The following is a 22457-nucleotide window of genomic DNA, read 5'->3' as shown; positions in this document are numbered from 1 at the left end:
ATTTTAGTAAGTTCTATTTACATCTTCTGAAATGGAAATTGAAACTGGAATGACTAGTAAAATGGACAGCTACCACTGGACTTGCCATTTTAGAAGATGAAAGAAAATATACGTAAATATAATGTCAGATATCTAACCTCAATGTTGGATAATTTGTTATATTCTGTATTAAGGATTAGCATTTCTGTTTTATATTTAAATTCTAAATCATTTTAACAGGCCAAGTATTTGATAAAATGGCCTGTTTAAACTATTGTATAGGAAAAATTAAGTAGTTCAACTTAATTAATGGACTATCTTACACATATCACTTAAGCCTCTGCTTTCTACGATTTTAAATAGCTAAGTTTATCTTGGGGTAAAACGTTGGCCAAAAAATATTCTACTCTAGAATTGAACCTAAATATTGAACGTTTTATATTTCATGACAACAAAAAGAACTTTCTTAACTTAAGTGTGTGTTTTAGCACAATTGTAAAAAATCAGAATGACTGATACAGATTTTGAAGTAGTTTCTGTGGTGTGGCTTTTCTCTCTTAACAGTGACTTTTCCTTACAAGATGGTCCCAGAGATGGAAGTCCTTAGCTTGGAGTAGCTTGGGTAGCTGCAGGAAATATTGTCTGATTTAAAGCTTCCCAAATACTTGATGTCTGTCCTGGGTCAGGCAGAGAACAGGTGGATAGGCAGTCTTTAGGGGAAGATGCATATTTTCCACATGATGTGAGAAACCTTCGTTGCCTCGGGCCATTAATTTTGTGATAACCAAGAAGCAAAATCCACAAACTTATGACCTGCTAAACTTTCTCTTCGAATCAGATGGAATTAAAAAGTGCCCAGGTGTCTTTTTACTGATCAGCACATCTCAAAGCAGAAGCTACGGTTGAATAGGTTGGAGAGCCTGACTTATAGCCAATACCTGCATACATAAAGGCCCTTTCTCTGGTTCAGTCTGGCCACAGTAGAAATTGTAGTTTACTCTGCTTTAACCAGGAAATTAAGCCATATGCTACCGGACACCTTCAAGTAACATCTGGGGCTCCAAAAAATATATTTCTTAATTTTTTGTTGGTGTGGTTTGTTTTGGCTTTAGAGTATCTGTTGGTTGGTTTGCTTGTGTTTTGGTTTGGATTTCTTTAAACAGAGAGAGGTAGACTTTTTCTGAAGATACCAATCTAAAGAGAACTTTTGGTTGTTGGTTTGTTTGTTTTTAAAATCCACATCATCAATCAAATATAAGTATTAATAAACATATGGAATAACAATGTGAACCCCTTTTTTTCTTTTTAGGAAAAGAAAATATTTGTTAGTAGATTTTGGGGTATCTAAAGTTGGTAACATTGCCATTTTAATTGGTAAGATCCAAATTCCTTAAGCATCTCAATTTGAGCCAAGAGAAGTCATACAAGAAAGAGGTTGAATAGAAATTAATTGGAATCTCTAGTTCTGTGTTAGCTTCATCTTGGACTTTGCACAAGGCTGGAAAGTACAGGCAAGGCTTCTTAAGGGACTGTAGGAGCAGCCATTTCGTATATGTGTCCCTAGTCTTCTCATCAAGAAACGCTCGTGCAGATGAAAATATGTTACAATGAACTTCAAGAGAAGACTTAAGAGAAACTAAAAATGACAACTTACCCCCGGAACTAAAAATGACACAAGGATGGCTACATTTTAAGAATGGAAAACTTTGTTTTCATCATTTATGTACATTAGTCTCAGGTAGTTTCAGCTAGTGCAACCTGGAATGATTTTTAAATTTTCTGCTGTGATGATAAAGCGGCATAGAAACCGTGACATGTTAAATTGCCTTGAGAATAGTGCCCCTACCCAAATTTAAAACTCCCAAAAGACTGTCATTCAACATGTTTTATTGAGTAGCACTTTTAGTATATTCTTCTAGGGCACTCTAGCTTTACCCACATTTGTTATTATTAATGTTAATTATCATTATGTTCAATTCTTTATTCAGGGAATGCAGAAGAGGAAGAAAGACTCCCAGCTCAAAATATTCACTTGTTCTAAATAGCTTTGAAATTATTATTTGTTGGCATCTAAATAGTGTTTCTATCACGTTCAAAACCTTAGCCTGTCTTATCCATTGCTTTGTTCTTACAGTGCTCTAGGCATTGTGGTTACCCAGTGAGTGTTTGAGTCACTGACCAATCAACCAACTCACTAATGAACATTGCCTTATGAACTTATGTGGAGATAACTTGAGATGCTTCACACCTCCAAATTTAACTTAACAAGAGAGATAGGAAAGCATTAGATGATAGTTCTAACTCAGAAGAGTTCCAAAGCGTGTCTTAGTGGTTTACTTTTATAAACAATTTCATTTTTAAAAAATTCACTGAAATTTTAACCTATTTAAGTTGAGCTGAAAAAAAATGGTGAAGGTTACGAAAGGTGGTAACTGTTTAAATTCATTCATCCAGGAGTATATCCAACTGAAACTATCAAGTATTCTTCTGAGATGGAAGGAAGGGAAAGATATTCCCATAACAAGTAGAAGATGTGACTGTTAGACATTTGAATAATTCTGTAGAGCATTCGAACATCAAGATGTTTCCAGAAATGTGCTGTCCCTCTCTTTGTTTAACTTATTTAACTACAAAATCATCTTGTATCTGGTAATGGAAAAAAGATGACCTACAACCATACATTCTTGAGTGTCACCTCTCCTCTGTGCATACAGCCACTTGCACTCTCCTCTCGAGACAGCTCCGTGCTCCCATTTACTAGTCTGACTCCCACCAACCTTTGGGAATGTCATGTCCTTAGCAACACCCTTCTCTGCATTCCCAGGCTCTCTCCCAGACTCGCCCACCTGTTTCCTTTCCTGCATCCCAGCTCTCTCCAGGGGCCATCTCTTCTCCTCTAGCTCTCTCCACGGAAAGTTCCTCAGTCTTCTGTGGGCCCTATGTCATGGGACTACGAGTTCTCCCAACTCCCCATTGCTACTTCCAACTCCCACTCCCCACAGTGAAAAGCAACTGTCTGCTCATTCTACCTTTTACTTATGGCCGCGTCCACCACTGCGTCCACTACTGACTACGGAGCATTTCTCTGCATTCATCTACAGGCTTAGGGGTGCTGGCAGCCCCTTTTCACCCTCTTCTCCACCTCACTCCCTAGCTTCATTTTGTGTCATAGATTCGATGTGGATGATCCACCCAACACCCTCGCTCCAGGGCTTCTTGACTTCTTCAGTTCCAATAAACTTTCCCTCCACTCATTAACCCACACCTCTGGCCACATCTTGGAAATTGTCCCTACTGACAAGTGTCATTTTGGCTATTTCAGAACTAACCATGTGTCCCCCTTCCTATACTCCTATACAATGATTCATGCATTCAACAAATATTTATTGAGTACTACTGTGTGTCAGCACTGTCCTAGGCACTCCCCCATAGGGAACAAAACAGGAAAAATTCCCTGTCGCCATGGAGCTTACATTTTAATGTGAAGAATCAAAAATAAAAAGATAAACAAGGAAAATTTACAGCGTAAGTCCTACAGAAAAAAAATAAAATAGGGAAGGAGAATGGAACATATTGGGGGTGAAAATAAATAAATAAGAGGACCTGAGGTAATAAAAGTAATGAATAATGATAACTAACACCTGAGTTCTTACTATGCAAAAAGTACATTTCATCTACTATCTCATTTCATCTGCACAACTCACTGATGAGGCAATTCAGATTCAGCTAACATAAGTCACTTTTGCAGGATCACTCAGCCAAGAAGAGGCAGAGAAGGGATTGAAACCAGGCTCCTAGCTGGAGACCGAGGCTGATGCTCTGCTCCGCGTCCATGATCTCATTCAGGCTTCGCAACAGCCCCTTGAGATAGGTGATGCTGGCAGGTTTTTCCAACTCTCCTAACCTTCCAGCTTCCTGGTCCCCTGACTACACCTTATCTTTGACCTTGTTGAAACCTCTAGTCTCCTGTCCACCCCACTCTCGTTCAGTCCACTAGCCAAGCCTACATTCAAGTTTTCTTCTTTATCCAGGTTAGCCCCACAGAGGAAAAGTATGTCTCTATACAGTGGGATCTACATTTTCCTCTTTGGAATTATGTAGTCTATGTGAAAAAAGTAACACTTGGATATTTTTAACTTCTGACCTCCTTCAGTAGGTTATTAAATATCCCTGCTTAAAAATTGGTAAGACATAATCATAGTCATGGACCACTCAACTTTCTTCACCCTGACAATAGTAATAGCATCCTGTAAGAAGCAAACAGGTCAAATTTTTCACATATGACCAGAAGGTTAGTAATTCATTCATCTGAGAGTCACTAAAGAAAGAAAAATTGAAAGGCATAACCAATTTTCTGGGAAGCAGCTGTTTTGCTAAATTCACAATATTCTTCAAGTGGGAAGTGTCCACTAATTGCCCTTACCCCACTGTAGGCCCTTTTCAATCAATAATGCAGTAAAGTTATCGAGTACCCAACTCTGCAAATCACAGTGTTAAGTACAACTAAGTTGGGGAAACAATATAGAAACATAAAAAGCAGTGATACAAGAGTGTCTTCATTAAAAATATTAAAATCGCACTCCCTAGATATTCTGAATTTTTATATGTAAAGTACATTGTCAATATAAAATGTAAAGTCCTTTCTATTCATAACTGAAGGTCGCAGTTTTTAAAATAGCCTAAACCTGTGAAGAAGATTCAAGTGGAGTTGAACTTGCAAAATGTTCTACCAGGTAGATCTGCTGAGGGTTTCAGAATTCACTCGACCTCTTCACAAGAAATTAGTGACCTGGTTCGGAAAATCTCTGGGATTGACCAACATGCTGATATTTCACTTGTTCCTGTTCTTTGAGGCAGGTGCCTTGGCTCACATGTTTTGTGTATGACTGTCATGCTGGAGATAGACAAGAAAGTCAGTAAAAGAGAGGCCTCTCTCTTTATTCTACTCACTCCTCACACCAAACATGTGGGGTGTTTCCCTTCACACTAAACAATTCTGACACTACCTGGAGTTAGGCACACCCCACAGCTCAGTCCCACAAGCCTGCCCCCTCTCTTTACATGCCACTCACAAGTCCCAGGCCGTCACCTGTACTTCTGATTGACCACCTATAAATTGAGGGCTCTCCACAGCCACCTCCTGGGGTTCGATAACTTGCTAGCACAGCTCACAGAACTCAGGAAAGAGCTTTACTTTCTATTACCCGTTTACTCTAGAGGATACAGCGCAGGCGCAGGCAAATGAAAGAAATGACTAGGATGAGGTATGGGGGTAGGGGCACGGAGCTCCCATGCCCTCTCTGGGTGTGCCGCCCTGTCAGTACCTTGATGAGTTCACCAACCGGGACGATCTCCAAACCTCATTGTTTAGGGGGTTTAAAGGAGGCTTATTATGTAGGCACAGTTGCATGAATCATTGACTGCTGGTGATTAAGTCAATGTCCAGGTTCTCTCCTCTTCCAGAGGTTGGGAGATGGAACAGAAAGTTCAACCCTTTAACCAACCAGCCCCCATCCTCCAAGAGTCACCTCATTAGTATGGACTCAGGTATGGTTGAAAGAGACTTTTTATGAATAACCCCAAAGCCCCCACTAACCCTCTCACTCAAGAAATCACAAGGGTTTGAGGAGCTCTGTACCAGGATCTGGGACAAAGACCAAATACGTGTTTCTTAACATCGTAGTCAGCAATGTGCTCCCTGTTTTAGCCCTGATGTCCAGGCCAAATTATGAATGGGTTGCTAGGGATGACATGAATGTACAGAATTCATATCAGAATTCTATCCAATTAAATACTAGTGGGAAAGCTTAAGAGTAAGTGGCAGTTTCTATCCCAAGTCACCAAGCAAAGGGTACCCTTTAGTGAAAAGATGATTTTATTTGGATTCAGCATATCCAGAGTACTGCTGCTTATACCAATACTGCTGATGCAATATCACCAATAAACCCTTACCATGGCTCTCATCTTCTACTAATTACTCCCTGGCCACAAACTCGTGTAATCCACACAGCAACTGTGTGAAGTGGGCACTATCGTTATTCACACTTTACAGATGAGTAAACAGAGGCACTGAGAATTCAGGTTACTTCCCCAAAATAACACAGCTAGTCAGTGGGTAAATCGGTTCAGAGGGGGTTAGTGTTGTGTTATAAATAAATGCTCCTAACCACTATAATATTCAGATCTTCGTGTGCCACTCAATAACTATGTGATCTTGAGAATTTAATGTCTCTGAGTTTCTGTTTTGTAATTTTTTGTTGTTGTTTTTTTCGTTTTGTGTTTTTTTGCGATACGCGGGCCTCTCACTGTTGTGGCCTCTCCCGTTGCGGAGCACAGGCTCCGGACGCCCAGGCTCAGCGGCCATGGCTCACGGGCCCAGCCGCTCCGCGGCATGTGGGATCCTCCCGGACCGGGGCACGAACCCGTGTCCCCTGCATCGGCAGGCGGACTCTCAACCACTACGCCACCAGGGAAGCCCGACTGTTTTGTAATTTTTAAAGTGGAAGGTATAATACCCACCTGGTAGGATAATTAGGAAAATCAAGTTAAGATAGTTTGTGTGTGTGTGTGTGTGTGTGTGTCTGTGTTTGGTTTACTAACATACTACATGATATGAAAGGCTTTTTGGTTTGGTTTTGGTTTTTTTTTAGACTTTATGTTTTAGAGCAGTTTTAGGTTCAAAGTAAAATTGAGGGGAAGATACAGAGATTTCCCATTCATCCCCTGCCCTCACACATGCACAACCTTCCTCATCCGAGTGGGACATTTGTTACAATTGATGAACCTACATTGACACAGGGTAGTCACCTAAAGTCCATAGTTTACATTAGGGTTCACTCTTGGTGTTTTATATTCTATTGGTTTGGACAAATGTGTAATGTCATGTATCTGTAATTATGATATCCTACATAGTTTTTTCACTGCCCTAGTCCTCTGTGCTCTGCTTATTCATTCTTTCCCAATCCCCCAACCACTGGCAAGCACTGATCTTTTTACTGGTTCCCTAGTCTTTTTTTCTCCAGAATCTCATATAGTTGGAATTATACAAGGTGTAGCCTTTTTCAGATTGGCTTCTTTCACTTAATAATATGAATTTAAGATTCCTCCATGTCTTTTTATTACTCGTAGCTCTGAAATGTTTTTATTTTTCATACTTCGAATTTTCATTCAAACTGAATGAGGAGAATTAAGGGAAGGGGCCAAGAAGGTTCTGTAGCTAAGAAGCATTTGTTTATTTCTGGTATTTTCCTGGTCTCTAAAGTGACCTCTTGGGTCTCTGGTAGTGACTAAGGCCAGGAGCTTCCTTTCATATCCCCATCAGACTCATTGATGGTGTATTTTCTTCTAATGTGGTCCAAAATACACAGTTGTTTTTGAATGTGTCCCTCATGTAAAAGAAAATTCAATAATTTTAAAATATGTAAATGTTGGACAGCCTTTGCTTTGCTCAAGATTGAAGTCTTTTATTCCCCAACAAAGGAAATGAACCCTGAGTTTCAGTCACTTGTCTGGGTGCAAAAGTAGATTACATCGTAGTATTTCTCATCTGATTGGGGTTACCAAATGAAGAACAAATAAGAACAGCACAAAACCTTAAGCCCCACAAAGAAGAGTTGTTATGTGTAGACAATTTCAAAACCTGAAGCATAAGTTAAATAGTTCCCTAGATTGGGAAAAGGGAACTAGGGCTAGTAATGAATAGAATAGAAAAGCTAAAGACTGTTCATTCTTGTATTTCTTCTTTCAGTTGTTAACAGGCATTCCCTGAGCTGCTCTTAGCTATCAGCCCCTGTGAAGGAGTTATGGAGGTAAAACAATATGGCTTCTGCCTTGTAGGAATTCACAAGAAATAGAAGAGTTAGGATTTTCTATAAAAGGCATACTGTAGTGAATGTCATAATAGAATTTTAAAAACACGCTGGAAATGTATGAGTAATGGATAGATTTTTTTAACTGGGAAGAATCTGGGAAAGCTTTTTAGAGACACAGGGACTTTGACCTGACTGACAGTAAGGGACAAGGAGGACTTCAGACACCTAAGATTGTTCCAATTTGAAGAATGACTTGAGCAAAGGCGTTAGGGTGAGTGATATCCACGTCATACCCAGGAATGATATCCACGTTATATTCATTAAACACTGGGAGAGGCCAGGAATGTTTTAAGAAATGATCTTGAAAAGTAAGTAGACATCATATTCCAAAAGGCTTTCAATACTGAGAGAAGGAATTTGATTACAATCTTTATGCAAGGTGGAACTTTGAGAAATTTTGGAGAAAGAAAGTGGTAGGATCATCTTTGACGTTTAGGATTAGAGGCACAGAGAAATTTGGGGATTTACTGAAGCAGTTCGGGAGAAGTAGGAAAGAACCGACAGTACCGTTTTCACGGAGAGCTTTGAAAAACACCATTGGGGTAGAAACATCTGACTTCTAGTAGGTTGTGGAAAATAAGTGAACACTTCCATTCTGAGACACAGGGAGAAGGGTACTGTTGTAAACCAGGAGAAAGGAGACTCCAAGAGCACTAGATTTGGTCAGAAAGAATGAGTTTCTTTGGAGACGTCTCAGCTTTGAAGTCCTGCACACCATCTATATAGTATGAGTCCAGGAGTAAACAGACTGTGGAAACGTGGGAGTTATTTGCTTAGAGGTGAGGGCTGAATCCAGGGAGGTAAGGGTTTAGCCTTGGGGCAAGCCTGTATCAGGAGCCATATGGGAAAAGGAATGCATTGTAGCCTGGAACTTGCTCCACTGTATCTTTTCTTTAAATAGCCACACAAGTATTAATGGTTAATTTTTTTTTTTTTTGCCTTATGCGGGCCTCTCACCGCTGTGGCCTCTCCCGTTGCGGAGCACAGGCTCCGGACGCGCAGGCTCAGCGGCCATGGCTCACAGGCCTAGCTGCTCCGCGGCATGTGGGATCTTCCCGGTCCGGGGCACGAACCCGCGTGCCCTGCATCGGCATGCGGATTCTCAACCACTGCGCCACCAGAGAAGCCCTAATGGTTAATTTTGAATGCAGGATATTTAATGGACAGGTTTTTGTGGTATATATTAAGTGCCTAGATCTTTTGCTCATCTGTTGCCTCTCGGTCGTTCGTGTTCGGGGGAGAGCGCCTAACTGGCTCACCCGGCTGCACTCTGAGTATGACCGTTCACCTAAGTAACAGATAGGAAAATTGCAGACACCAAGCCTAGAAGGAGGATACCAGCTTCTAGAAGGCCATTATTGCAAATACAAGGGAGCGTAGAGGTGACATCCTGCCTCTTTTCCCTGACCGCTGCCTGTCCATGCCTTTCGTCCTCTCTTGGGCGTGTGTCCTTCTCATCTGTCTTGTAAGCTTCTATCTCTTCCTCCTGACCCACAGACGTGAATACTCAAAACTGAACATCATTTGAGACTGAAGGAATCTTTAATATTTGTTGAGTACATCAAACAAAAATGTAATGACTTGTATAAACCTTACAAATAATTGAGTAATAAATATTGTATTTCTTGGCTTATAAATAGAAAGAAAATTGTTTCTTTTAATAGGGCACTTCATTTTTCTTTTTGCATGAAGTAGGAGCTCTTGCAATAAATTTTAAAGTTCCCTGCCTATCCCCACAGTAAACTTATATGTCATGTTCAGAAGGAGCAATTAGTTGCCTGTTATGACATTGCAGAGTTTCTAAACTACTCCTCATAGTAGTGGCAATGTGTCTAGACATGCTCACAGTTAATATTCTCTAGCAGGAATTAGGACTGTCTACATATGTTTATATGTATGTGCACAAAATTGATTAAAATGCTAAGGTTTACCATGTTTACTAATTCTACAATAGGTAGGTATCTGATAGGGAAGACAATGAACAAATTTGTAGAACACGGCCTTGATAATATTGCTATAAGGACAAATATTGTTGTGGCTGTATTCATCAGTCAGCAAGTAATTACTGAGTCTCTACTATGTGCTCAGCACTATGAAAGATACTGGGGCTACAGTTGGGAACAAGAAAGGCATGTTTCTGCCTTCATGGAGCATAGAAAAGACATTAAACAAGTTGTTACAATAACGTGCAGAGATTGTTGTAATTCAGGAGATAGGGTGTTTTGGGAAGCACCCAGCAGAAAGACACCTGGCCTAGAAGTTAGGGAGAGCTTCCAGAAGAAGAGACAGGCATGACTTTTAAGTATACACAGAGTCCTCTTTAAAGAAAGATAAAATGATTTGCTGAGTTAGAGTTCTAATAAAAATCTTACATAATGTATAAATGTTAATAAAGGCATATTGGGTATTATCCTAGATATTAGAAATAGAAAAAGAGTCCCCATTTAATTTATATTAATTTACTCTCAGTGTACACACATGCATGCACTCACACATATATCCATAGAGACAGAGAAAAATATATGGAATATATATATATTTAGAGAGAGGGAGAATGTGTGTGTGTGTGTGTGTGTGTGTGTGTGTGTGTGTGTATGTGCGTGCATTGGCTTTGGAATTAGCCTTTGGGGTCTAAATTATAGTCTAAGCATGATGTGACTTTAGGGAAGCTACTTAACCTAAGTCTTGGTTTTCTTCTCTGGAAATTTGAATAGTTATGGTATTACTAGGAAATAGTAACCTATTTCATAAGGTTGTAGTGGTTCTAGTAAAGATTAATAGTCAAGTACGAGGTCAGTGCATGCAAAGTGCTCAATAATGATTAGCTATTACCACTGTTGTCCAACTTCCCATATCCCTGGACTGCTTTGTTTAGTTATTGCCTGCTTTGAAGAAGGTCGGGTTGTTGCATTCTAGTCTTCTTCCACATAAAGCATTTGGCAACTCAGTCTGCTGTGAGCTGCTACGTGGCCCCCCGCTCTTTGTCAGCAGGGACAACGGGCCATCTTTTCTGGCTGCTTATGGAGCAGGAGAATCACGTGGAAGCAGGATGCCTCCTCCTGCTGTACACTCACCTCCTACCACCAGCCTCCACCAGAGCCAATCATTAAAGCTGCCTTGCTGAGGCTAATGATCTGCCTGGTGATACACTCCTCGGGATGCTGTGTTCATGCTGATGGGAGATGTTGGAAGAAAATCTGTTATCATTTCTTTTGTTAAGGATTTGTAAATCAAGGTATTTCAGCAAATTTGACAAGTAACTTCAAACTTCCTGAGAAAAGAATGGAGAAGCTGAGACTCACCAGAAGGATCTATTTTACCTTTGCATAGTTGTGAGCCTTCATCATGCTTAGCTTTTTTTTAACTGAAGTATGGTTGATGGACAATATTATATGTTACAGGTGTGAAATATAGTGATTCACAATTTCTAAAGGTTATACTCCATTTAAAGTTATTATAAAATGTTAGCTATATTCCTTGTGTTGTACAGTATGTCCCTGTAACTTATTTTACACATACTAGTTTGTACAATAGTTTTTTATTATGTGTCTTCTAAGAAGAGCTGTCCACAGATGGAGACAGCCCATACATTGTACTCCTGACTCTGACTCCCCCAGACAGAGAAAAGGACCTTTGATTTCCCCCTAGAGAGAGGAGAGCTGACACAGTGAATGAAAAAGGGATTCAAAGAGGTGATGTCAAGACTCGGGAGAATCTCTCATTTCTAAGCCCTTTTATGTATGTGGAATGTATATATTTCATCAATATCAAACATACTCCTAATAGACTTTAGTCAATTACTTGTGAAAGGCCTTTGTAAACTATAAAGTACTATACAAATGTAATCATTTCTTAAAATAATAATTAACATTAATGAATACTTAGTATGTGCTAAGAATTTTACATTCATTGCTTTATTTATTAAATCAAAGATTGATTTGGAGTCATCAAGATAAGGCATTAAGATAAGTCATTGCCCTTAAGATTTTAACCCTTTTGTATCTTCAACTATTTTGCAACATGTATGTGACAATAATCTCTGCTAGAGTGTAGAATTTCAGCAGACAGGAATTTTCATGGGCGTGTTCCTTTTCTGCTGGCTCTGCTGTACTGAGTCACCAGGATATCAGTAAATATGGCCTTGGGGCTTCTTTTCCTGCTGGCACATATTCACACAGACAGTGTGTGCGACTTACAATTGTGTTGCTCAGTCTTATATTCAGAGTAACTGCAACATTGCTTCAAGATTTGATTTAGAGGCTCATTGAACTATGCCTTTGAGAAACACGAAAGGTTTTTCTGGAGAAGTATCACAAAGGGGCAAGGGTGAGGTTAATTTTTCAAAGATGTTTTGGTGACTTTCCGGAGTTGCAGTCATCATTGTAAAGGGTGAGTCCGGGAAGGGGAAGAATGAGTTACTTAATGTTGATTACTCCTTTCCTAGATTTTGCCTTTTTTGGACTCTGCTTACAGACCATTCCCCAGGAAACTGGTGGCTCAAATAGCAGGCTTTCAGGCAGTCAGACTAGGACCGACAGCATTCTTTATGCCACTCCATTCATAAATATCAAATATCATAAAATTCAAAATTACCAGCATCTACTTTTTGACTGTAAGAACAGAAACCATTCAAGAAATAAAGGAGAAATGTAGAAACTTCAGAGTTATTTACGATCCTAATATAATTCTCAATCTCTTTCTTCTTTAATTTTTATGTTATATTGGAGTATAGTTGATTAACAATGTTGTGTTAGTTTCATGTGTACAGCAAAGTGATTCACTTATATCAATACACGTACATGTATCTATTCTTTTTCAAATTCTTTTCCCATAGGTTATTACAGAGTATTGAGTAGAGTTCCCTGTGCTATACAGTAGGTCCTTGTTGGTTATCTATTTTAAACATAGCAGTGTGTACATGTCAATCCCAAACTCCCAATCTATCCCTCCCCCACTTCCCCTCCCCGTAACCATAAGTTCATTATCTAAGCCTATGAATCTGTTTCTGTTTTGTAAATAAATTCATTTGTATCATTTTTTTTAGATTCTGCATATAAGCGATATCAAATGATATTTGTCTTTCTCTCTGACTTACTTCTCTGGGCATGATAATCTCCAAGTCCATCCATGTTGCTGCAAATGGCATTATTTCATTCTTTTTAATGGCTGAGTAATACTCCATTGTATATATGTACCACATCTTCTATTTATAATATTTTTTGCCACACTATCCCTAATCATGCTCATTATATAAAATTTAGAAAAACAGAAAGCTATAAAAAATGAAATAATCTATAATCTAATAACCATAAATAACCATTGTTTTGGTGTATTTTATTTCTAAGATTTTTCTTGTGTAGGTGAGTGTGTGTGTGTGTGTGTGTGTAGTTTATATTTTCATACAGTATATAAGTATGCATTCTCTTACTTTAACGTATGATAATGTCCCCCATGCCATTAAACTGTATATGAAAATAGCTCATTGTTTTATTCTGATTGTGAAATTGATGTAAGCACATTACTTTTTAAAACTTCAAACAATATGGAGAAGTATAGATTAAAGAGTAAATAAAGAGAAAGAAGGAAATCCTGCTATTTGCAACAACGTGGATGGATCTTGAGGAAGACAAATATTACATGGTATCACTTATATGTGGAATCTAGAAAAGGAAAAGTCAGACTCATAGAAACAGAGAGTAGAAAATTGTTTGCCAGGGCCTGGATGTGGGGGAAATACAGAGAGGCTGGTAAAAGGGTACAAATTTTCAACTATAAGATGAATAAGGTCTGTGGATCTAATGTATAACGTAGTGACTATAGTTGATGGCACTGTATTGTATTGATACAATTGAAATTTGCTAAGAGAGTAGAACTTAAATGTTCTCACAAAAGAAAGAAAGAAGGAAAGGAAGGGAAGGAAGGAAGGAAGGAAGGAAAGAAGGGAGGGAGGAAGGAAGGGAGAAAAATATGTGAGGTGATGGACGTGTGAATTATCTAGATGGGAGGAATCCTCCCATAATGTATATGTAGATCAAATCATCACACATACACATTATATATCTTACAATTTTATTTCTCAATTGTACCTCAATAAAGTTAAAGAAAAAAGATCCTGGAACTGAAAAAAAAAGAGTAAATACAACGCTGAAATCACACGTGTGTGTGTGTGTGTGTGTGTGTGTGTGTGTGTGCTGCATTTACTTGATTCCAAAAAGCCATCCATTGGGATGTGCTCCATTGGTTTAACAACACTTCAGGTGCAAAATAAGCTTCATTAAAAGTATAAAAGCATGTTTTTCCTAACTAACAATAACAGACAAATTGCAAGCCACTATCTTCAGTATAACCATCAGAAATTGAATCTAAACTTATTTCAATTTCAGAATTAAAAATACACCTACATTAAGTCACTCTGGCCATCAGCAGTTATATTTAATATCACAGTGACTTGATGCTTTTTATACAGCATGTTCATAATCTTGCCCTTTTTGTTCTCTTTGATGTTGATGGTTTCATTTGGGGCACATCAAAAATTCCAAGGTTTTATCTGCATTCGTATTCCTAAGTTTATTTATAAATTGCCAAAAGGTAACTTTCTTGAAAGTCAGCCAGAAGTTATTGACAGATACAGTTTTAGCACCTGAGTTATATATTCTTTCATGATGCATAATTCAGTCATTACCTACTTGTCCCATCTTTCAAAATTCCATGGTTTACATTTCAAAGAATCTGGCAGTTTCTCCTGCCTGCCTTTGCATAGCTTGGTGTGTGACAGTTTATCTTCTGTGTACAAATAACTTTTCACTTTATTACTGCATCAGATGGAATCTTTAAAGAAAAAATCTTAAGGGAAAATAAGGCTCCAAATTTAATCACATGAGAGGCTGTCAATTCAAATAACTCAACTCAACTGAGGGGACCTCGAGATGAGCTGATCACTTCTAATCAAGGTTACATTCCCACAAGTACAAGCAAAGACAACTCTGGAACATGTTCTGTTAGCAGCTGTCAGTTTTCTTTTGACATTGATTACAAGATGCATCTCAATTTCAGAAATTTTAATAGTTTAATGTTTTCAAAAGTATGTCTCCTAACAATTTTATGCAAATAAAATTGACGATTTTATGCAATTGTACGATTTTATGCAAATAGAAGATAGACTCTGCTCTATAACCTGCATTCAATAGTAGCCATTTAAATTTATGATATGGAGTGTTTGGGATATATATGTGTGTGCATTATATACATATACATCTATATAATCATGTTAATGGTTCCATAGTATTATATTGTATGCATGTACCTTTCTTTTATTAATGGATATTTAGGTGGTTTTTTTCCTTTTTTTTTTTTGCTATTGTGTAAAATGGTGCAATGAGCAGCCTTAAACCTATGTCCTCACGTACTTGTGTGAATTTTTCCAAAAGATAAACTGCTAAAACTGGAATCGCTGTGTTAAAGGGTGTGCACATCTAAAATAATACTACATATTGCCAAATGTCCATCCAAAAATTTATACCAGCATTATGATTAACATTTTTTCCATGCACTTACCAACACTGAGTTATGTCAGTATTTCTCATCTTTTCCAATCTAATAGGTAAAATGTGATATGTGATTGTTTTTAGCTCCATTTTTAATTACTGAAAACCTTTTAATATCTGCATAGCATTTCATTCTGTCATGAACTGTGATTTATTTCACTTCAGTTATTAGGCATTTAAATTGCTTCAGGTTCTCCCACATGCCATGAACATCTTTGCACATAATTCTTTGGCCTTAAGACATTTTCTTGGAATAGATCCTTAAAATTGGAATTATGGGCTAAATTTAGGACACTTTTAAAGGCTCATGATACACATTGCCAAGCAGTTTTCTAGAAAGGTTATACCAACTTTTACTTCCATCAACATTGTATTACAGTGCCTGTTTCATTATATGCTCACATGCATGAAGTATTGGTTTTTTCAGATCTTTTCTAATCTGAAAAGATATAAAATTATTTCTCTCTTCCTGTTGTATTTCTTTGATTACTAGTGAGGCTGAACTTGTTTTCAAACTTTTTCGCCATTTATGGTTCCTCTGTGGGGTCCTTACTAGATATTTTCCCAATGATCTTGATTAGCCCACCCGTAATTTCAACCCCATAGATATTATTCACTCTGTAAGTTTGAAGAAAGAAATAAACCATTATTATCCTTTAGCAAAACCAGTCCCGTAAAGTTTTTCCCAAGAGAGTTGATGAGGTGTAAAGGATATTCACAACCAATGACCCTTTTAAAGCTGTAAACCAGATCTTCTCAAACTGTTTTTTCATTATCCCCCTTCCCTCACCCACAGAGTCTTTTTAGACCTTTGTTTCCCCCTCATTGCTCCCCAGTAGAATTTTAATATCACAGATGTACTGTACACCTGGTTATGTACTGTATGAATATCTGTGTGCTTCATACATAAAAAGGTAAAGATTTCCTTCACCTTCCCTTAAGAACCAATTTCTACCCCTTCTGGGGAGAAGCTGCCCCATTGAGAATGCACAGTGTGCATCCAGCTGGATCTTGGAGCAAAGCTTTCTAACATGAACAGGCCTACATTGAAAATACAATTGAAGTTAGATCTGGTTTCAGTCACAGCACCTTTCTACTTACTATAGAGCAAGTTACCTTGAGCAAATTATTTAATTTCACTAAGCTTCAATCTCCTCAATGGTAACACATGCCTAATAATGGTATGTACCTCAAAGAGATATTTGGAAAGTAGAAGACATAATGCATGTAAAGTATTCAGCACAATGGCCATTCCATATAAGTGTTCTACATAGGGTAGCTCTTCATGTCTTCTCCGCATTCTTTGTCATACCACGCTCTAGCTGGCTTAGCTTCAGATGCTTAATCACTCTCAGTATTGTCTGTATGAGGTTGTATAGGGTTTGGTCATGTGAGTCCTCATACTGAAGACGTTTTCATTATGGCTTTGTCTCCTGCCTTATGTCCATTTCTAATAATAGTCTTTGTGTTGAATATGCTTGATGTGACTTTGATGATGAAAAGGAAACATAATTTTCCCATTTTCTGAGTCAACCATATTATTTTAGGAAGTTAATTAAATACGGCATTAATTAATGTTGGATCATGGCTTGAGAACTGTAAGCAAAGACCCAGTTTGAAGAAAATTCTCTATAAAATACAACAAAAACGTGTTTATGGACTAAGTGGAATTTGAAAAGCAACAATTATATGCACATGAAATATATATATATTATATGTGTATATATACATTTTACACATAAAATATATTTTTATATATGTATATATTTATATATTTTATATATATGTATATCTCTCCAAGGCTGGTGAGCAGGGACTTTTGAAGAGGAAGACTGAAAACAACTCTAATCCTATTTATATACCCAGAAATTCAGTGTCCTTAATTCTACTCTATGATAACTGACTTTCTTAAGTATGCCTTCCTCATTTTCATGAAGGCGTATGCCTTGCACACCGAAAAGCATGTAAGAGGTATAATATAACTCCCCCAAAGCACTGTGAGTCGAGACAAGCCTATGGGGCTCCTTATGTGGAAGGAGCGTGGAGTTAAGTGGACCTTCATTTGAATCCTAACTAACTGCACTGCTTACAGTGAGAATGTGAGCAAAAGACTATCTTCTTTCAGAATCAGTTTCTTGATCTGTAATATGTAGTAGTGCCCATGTGGGCACAGGACTGTGGTGATAATTAAAGGATGCAGTATGTGTAAAGCATAAAAGAGAGTGTGTAGCCCATAGCAAGTACTCAGTAATGTTGGTGACTCCTCATTTGAGGTTTGCCCTTTTTCCTCTGTACTGGCACTTGGCACTTAGCAAGTCAATTGATGCCATTTATCTCAGGATGTGAGGAACCAAACTAGCACTTAGGGAATCTTTCTGACTTTCTTAAGCCTCAGTTTTGTCATCGGCAAAATAGTAATAATAATATTTTTTTTAATGTGAGGATTCAGTAAGATAATGCATGTGAAACTTTTAGAATAGTCCGGGGATACAAAAAGTATATGTTCAGTTTAGCTATCATCACAGCATTATTATTTATGAGATTAACCTACAGCATTCATTAGATATAGAATTTTTAGACCTAGAATCCTAAAAGAGACAAAAATATACAAATATACCAAAATACACAAAATATTTTACAGGTACATTTTTATATGCAGCATATACACACATGTACAACATACACGTATAAGATAAATTTCAAATAATTTAAGTCAACTAGTTTATGTAAAGTTGTAACATTCCAAGATGCAGAGAAAAAAAATAGAAAATTTTATATGTAATAACTTTCCTTTGACTCCTTTTCTTACAAACCTATCCTAAAAATTGTTAAAGTTGCCGTGATTTTTTAAAAAGTAATATTACTTTATTAACCATCACTTCAGCTAGCTAAGATTCACAAGGTCACAAAAGTACAACTCACCTTCTCAAGTTAAGTTCTCATGATAAAAGTACAACTCACCTTCTCAAGTTAAGCTCTCTTTCTACTGGACTAAGAAAAGCTTCTAATCGTCTCTTCATCTTACGTTGTATGCTAAATGCATATGGTGTTGAGGGCAGCCTGAAACAATATATTACATATTGTAACTGCCCAGCAAATTCTCCTTCTCTGTTAATGATAATGGCTATTACTTATTGAGTATTTACTATGCGCAGGCACTCAGATTTACATATACTGGCGAAACTCCTTACTTTAGTGTCCTTACGGGTATCTTTGCAGTAACGGGATTTGGTAGGAAAGTAAAGACCAACTCGACATGAAAGTATTAATCTAGAACATTAGTCCCCATTCTAAAATCAGTTTACCAGATTAACCCTAGCATCTATCACCGTTCATCACATAATATGCAGATTTAGTCAGTTTTTCCATAAATGTCTGAAACAATGGACATACAAGGCAGGTGCAGTGCACATTTATTGCAAAATGAAATTGCCAATCTTAGAAAGGATACAGGATTCCATGAAGTCAAGGAAAGTGATGGTGTAAAGCTCCTTAGGTCATATTCAAAGTCATTATCAATTGAGGGTTTAGCAGAAATAATACTATTAATGATTGAAAAAGAAGAAATAAAGGAAGCTTACATCATAGCCACTTCAAAAGAAAATCAAGAAATTGAGAGACCCTTAGGAAAATTTATAAAACTCTCAATTAACCCTGCAATATAGGATCACTTTATAATCATGAAAGAAAACCAAATCTGAAACTAGATTGTTGTATGAAGCTATAATACAATTTATCAGAAAAATATGCCTTTCCTCAAAATATCAACACAAATCATTTTTGTTCATTCTAAGAACTCATTGATTATTTGATTGCAGTGTGTTAATAAAAGATTTTTTTCACAAATTTAGTTTATGACAATTTAGAGTGCCAGTCAAACCTTTTTATTACTATATCCTATGAAATTTTGGAAACCGTTTAAATGCATTCATTTCTAAGTGACTTTTTTTTCTGATACTGACTATGCTCAGATAACAAAGACATTCTATATCATCATATGTAATCTTCACAGTATCTGTAGAAGGTACTATCTCCATTTTACAAAATGATGAAGGTGGACATGAGAGAGGTTAAGTAACTTTCCCAAGGTAACGCAATAAGCGATAAAGTCAGGATTCAATTTTAATTCAATCTGATTCCAACATTTTTGTCTTCATCACATTATACAGAATATATTCTATAAATTATAGTTGAATTGACTATAATTTATTTTTTTTACTAATTCTACTAATATGATTTGCTTTGTTTTAGAAAAAGCTAATCCAATTCCCACTCTCTGCTTCTTCATACAACTCCTGGAATTTCTCCCCTCTTCTTTCATGCATTCTGATGCTCTCTGTTGCTTCCATCTATTGGTTCTGTCTCCTGCATTCTCACTCCTGGACATAAGGGTCATTTGCCCTGCATGTACAGCGGGCCTGGTGGGGCAGCAGTTGTTCAGGTTGGTAGGCTGCAAGGCTGGTAATGGTCTTCTAAACAAACAAGACTGCCCTCTCCTGCTGTCCATGCTTCATGTTGTACTTTCAGAGTGACTGTTTCCAAACCCAGATGAAAAGAGAGTAAAATTTGCAGCTCTTTTGACTCCTGACATTTGTAAGTGAAAATCCTCTTTACAGTCAGATAAGGTTGGTGGCACTGACATTGATGTCCCAGTTTAATAGGGATGCAGCTAGAATCAGTGACCAGCCCAAGGGCGGATGTTAACTAAGAAGCACAGTCACTACTGAAGCCCACAGCCTCCAAAGAAGTTCTAGATTCTTGACTGTAACAGCAAAGCATAATAACTAGAAGTATAGATCACTTGCTCTCTGAGTCTGACCTAGTTACTTACACTTCCAAAGTTTCCTCCTCTGTAAGAAAAGGTTGTTAAAAATAGCACCTGGGCTTCCCTGGTGGCGCAGTGGTTGAGAATCCGCCTGCCGATGCAGGGCACACTGGTTCGTGGCCCGGTCCGGGAAGATCCCACATGCCGCGTAGCGGCTGGGCCCGTGAGCCATGGCCGCTGAGCCTGTGCGTCCGGAGCCTGCACTCTGCAACGGGAGAGGCCACAACAGTGAGAGGCCCGCGTACCCCAAAAAAAAAAAAATAGCACCTACTGGGAAGATCCCACATGCCGCGTAGCGGCTGGGCCCGTGAGCCATGGCCGCTGAGCCTGTGCGTCCGGAGCCTGCACTCTGCAACGGGAGAGGCCACAACAGTGAGAGGCCCGCGTACCCCAAAAAAAAAAATAGCACCTACTTGGTGAAGTGTTTTTGTGAATTAAAGGAGGTAATGCATATGAAGCATCACACAGAGTTAGGACACAATAAATAACAGCTGTTACCATTTATTGAGCCTATAGTGACAAACGCTACAAACACCCCTGAGGGAAGCACTACTCTGACATAAATTCATATTATATTTAAAACAACTGAAAATAAGTCTTCCTCATGAGCTGGCTTTGATGTGAAAAAAGTTGTAAATTTCAGCTTTGCAAAGTGGAAAACATTATACAGAAAATGGTGTAAATTGTACAGAACAGGGGTGCAGGGGGACCGGACAGGCTTGCTCTGGGCACACCGTGAGGACTCGCTTCCCCTCCACACAAAAGACCGGCAGTGGTGTGGTACCAGGCGTCTCTGTGGAACCCAGGACTCGAACAGCCATTTATTTATCAAGTAAACCTTGTACTCTTACTCAATTTCTGTACCTGGGTATTTTGCTTCCTTTTCTCCCTATTTTTTATTTGTATCTTTCCCTTTCTCTTCTAAAATCGCTCTCCCTTTTCCCTTTCTCCTTTAATATTTTTACATATACAGCTCCTACTCCATACTCACATTCATATTTCAATTGACTACTCAGGAAATGCTTTCACAAATTACCAACCTTATCTTTTTTTATTGATTTTTTTAGTTGATTTTCAATGCTGTGTTCATTTCAGGTGTACAGCACAGTGATTCAGTTTTACATATATATATGTACATATTCTTTTTCAGATTCTTTTCCCTTATAGGTTATTACAAAATATTGAGTATAGTTCCCTGTGCTATATAGTAGGCTGACCTCTTCTTTTAAAGATGTCATACTAATTTTTCTTTAGCCTTAGGTTGTGTGTGTGTGTGTGTGTACACAAATTCTTCTTCCTTTGATATCAAGTAATCTATAATATTATCAAACTAAATTCATTTAGGCAACATTCAAATAAAAATAAAATGCTTCTATCCCCTTTATCCCTCATATGGAGGTAGACATAAACTCTGTATTCAGTGCACATGTTCTGCTGGCCAGCTCTGTGCTGCATGAAATGATGTATAGATCAACTGAATATGAAACTAGTCTTTTGCCCTAAGATTCCTCATCATGATTCTTTGAACATGCAGGGCACTCATAGATAATAAATGCTTCTGCGTGGTGGATTGCCTCACTCAGATGCTTACATCTTCTTTCCAACAGATAAAAGCAGAGAGAACTATGACATTTTAAGAGTCCTTCCTGTTACTGTACTTGAGTGGTTCTTAAACTTTCACAGGAATAATAATGAGTTAGGGTTTCTATATGGGCAGATTCCTAGCCTCACCCTTAGAGTGTCGGCTTGGTAAGCACAGGTGTGGCCCCATGTTGGGTTAGGAACTGTGGCAGGAAGCTGATTCTCAAAGGAGTGGGCACACTGTGACATTTCAAGCAGGCATCACTAATAACCCAGGCCATTCATTGGATCTCAATAGATGGACGTCAGAGTCTTACAAGTAGCATGGGAACCAGGTATCTTATGCCAGAAGGAGCATTCCTGGGGCATGGAAGATTCCAAAGGGAATGGGTTAAAATTAATAAAAGCTTTGGCACTGGCCCAAGAATCAGGATAAGTTAAATCTCTAGATCTATTCTGAAGACCAGAACAGTTTGGAGACTATCTAGAGGTAAGATGGGCAGGTAAGCTTGGTGGGAAAGAATATGATCTCGACCACCAAGGTCTGGAACCATCCGGAATGTGGACTCTGGAAACTTGACGGTTTTCTATTTCAAATAAGATATTTATTTGTTCGTTTCCTGTTTGACCTCCCTTATTATTTTGTATAGTTCCTAT

The 22457-nt window shown here is 38.1% G+C and overlaps 1 protein-coding gene across 10 annotated transcripts in view; it reads left to right on the top strand.

Moving 5' to 3' along the window:
* SGIP1 (SH3GL interacting endocytic adaptor 1) overlaps positions 1–22457 on the top strand; it is a 215865-nt gene that overhangs the window by 166322 nt on the left and 27086 nt on the right. The gene's annotated exons all lie outside the window — the stretch shown is intronic.

The sequence above is a fragment of the Physeter macrocephalus genome, chromosome 4, assembly GCF_002837175.3.
Source record: "Physeter macrocephalus isolate SW-GA chromosome 4, ASM283717v5, whole genome shotgun sequence".
NCBI lineage: Eukaryota > Metazoa > Chordata > Mammalia > Artiodactyla > Physeteridae > Physeter > Physeter macrocephalus.
This window is presented reverse-complemented; position numbering and strand designations above follow the sequence as displayed.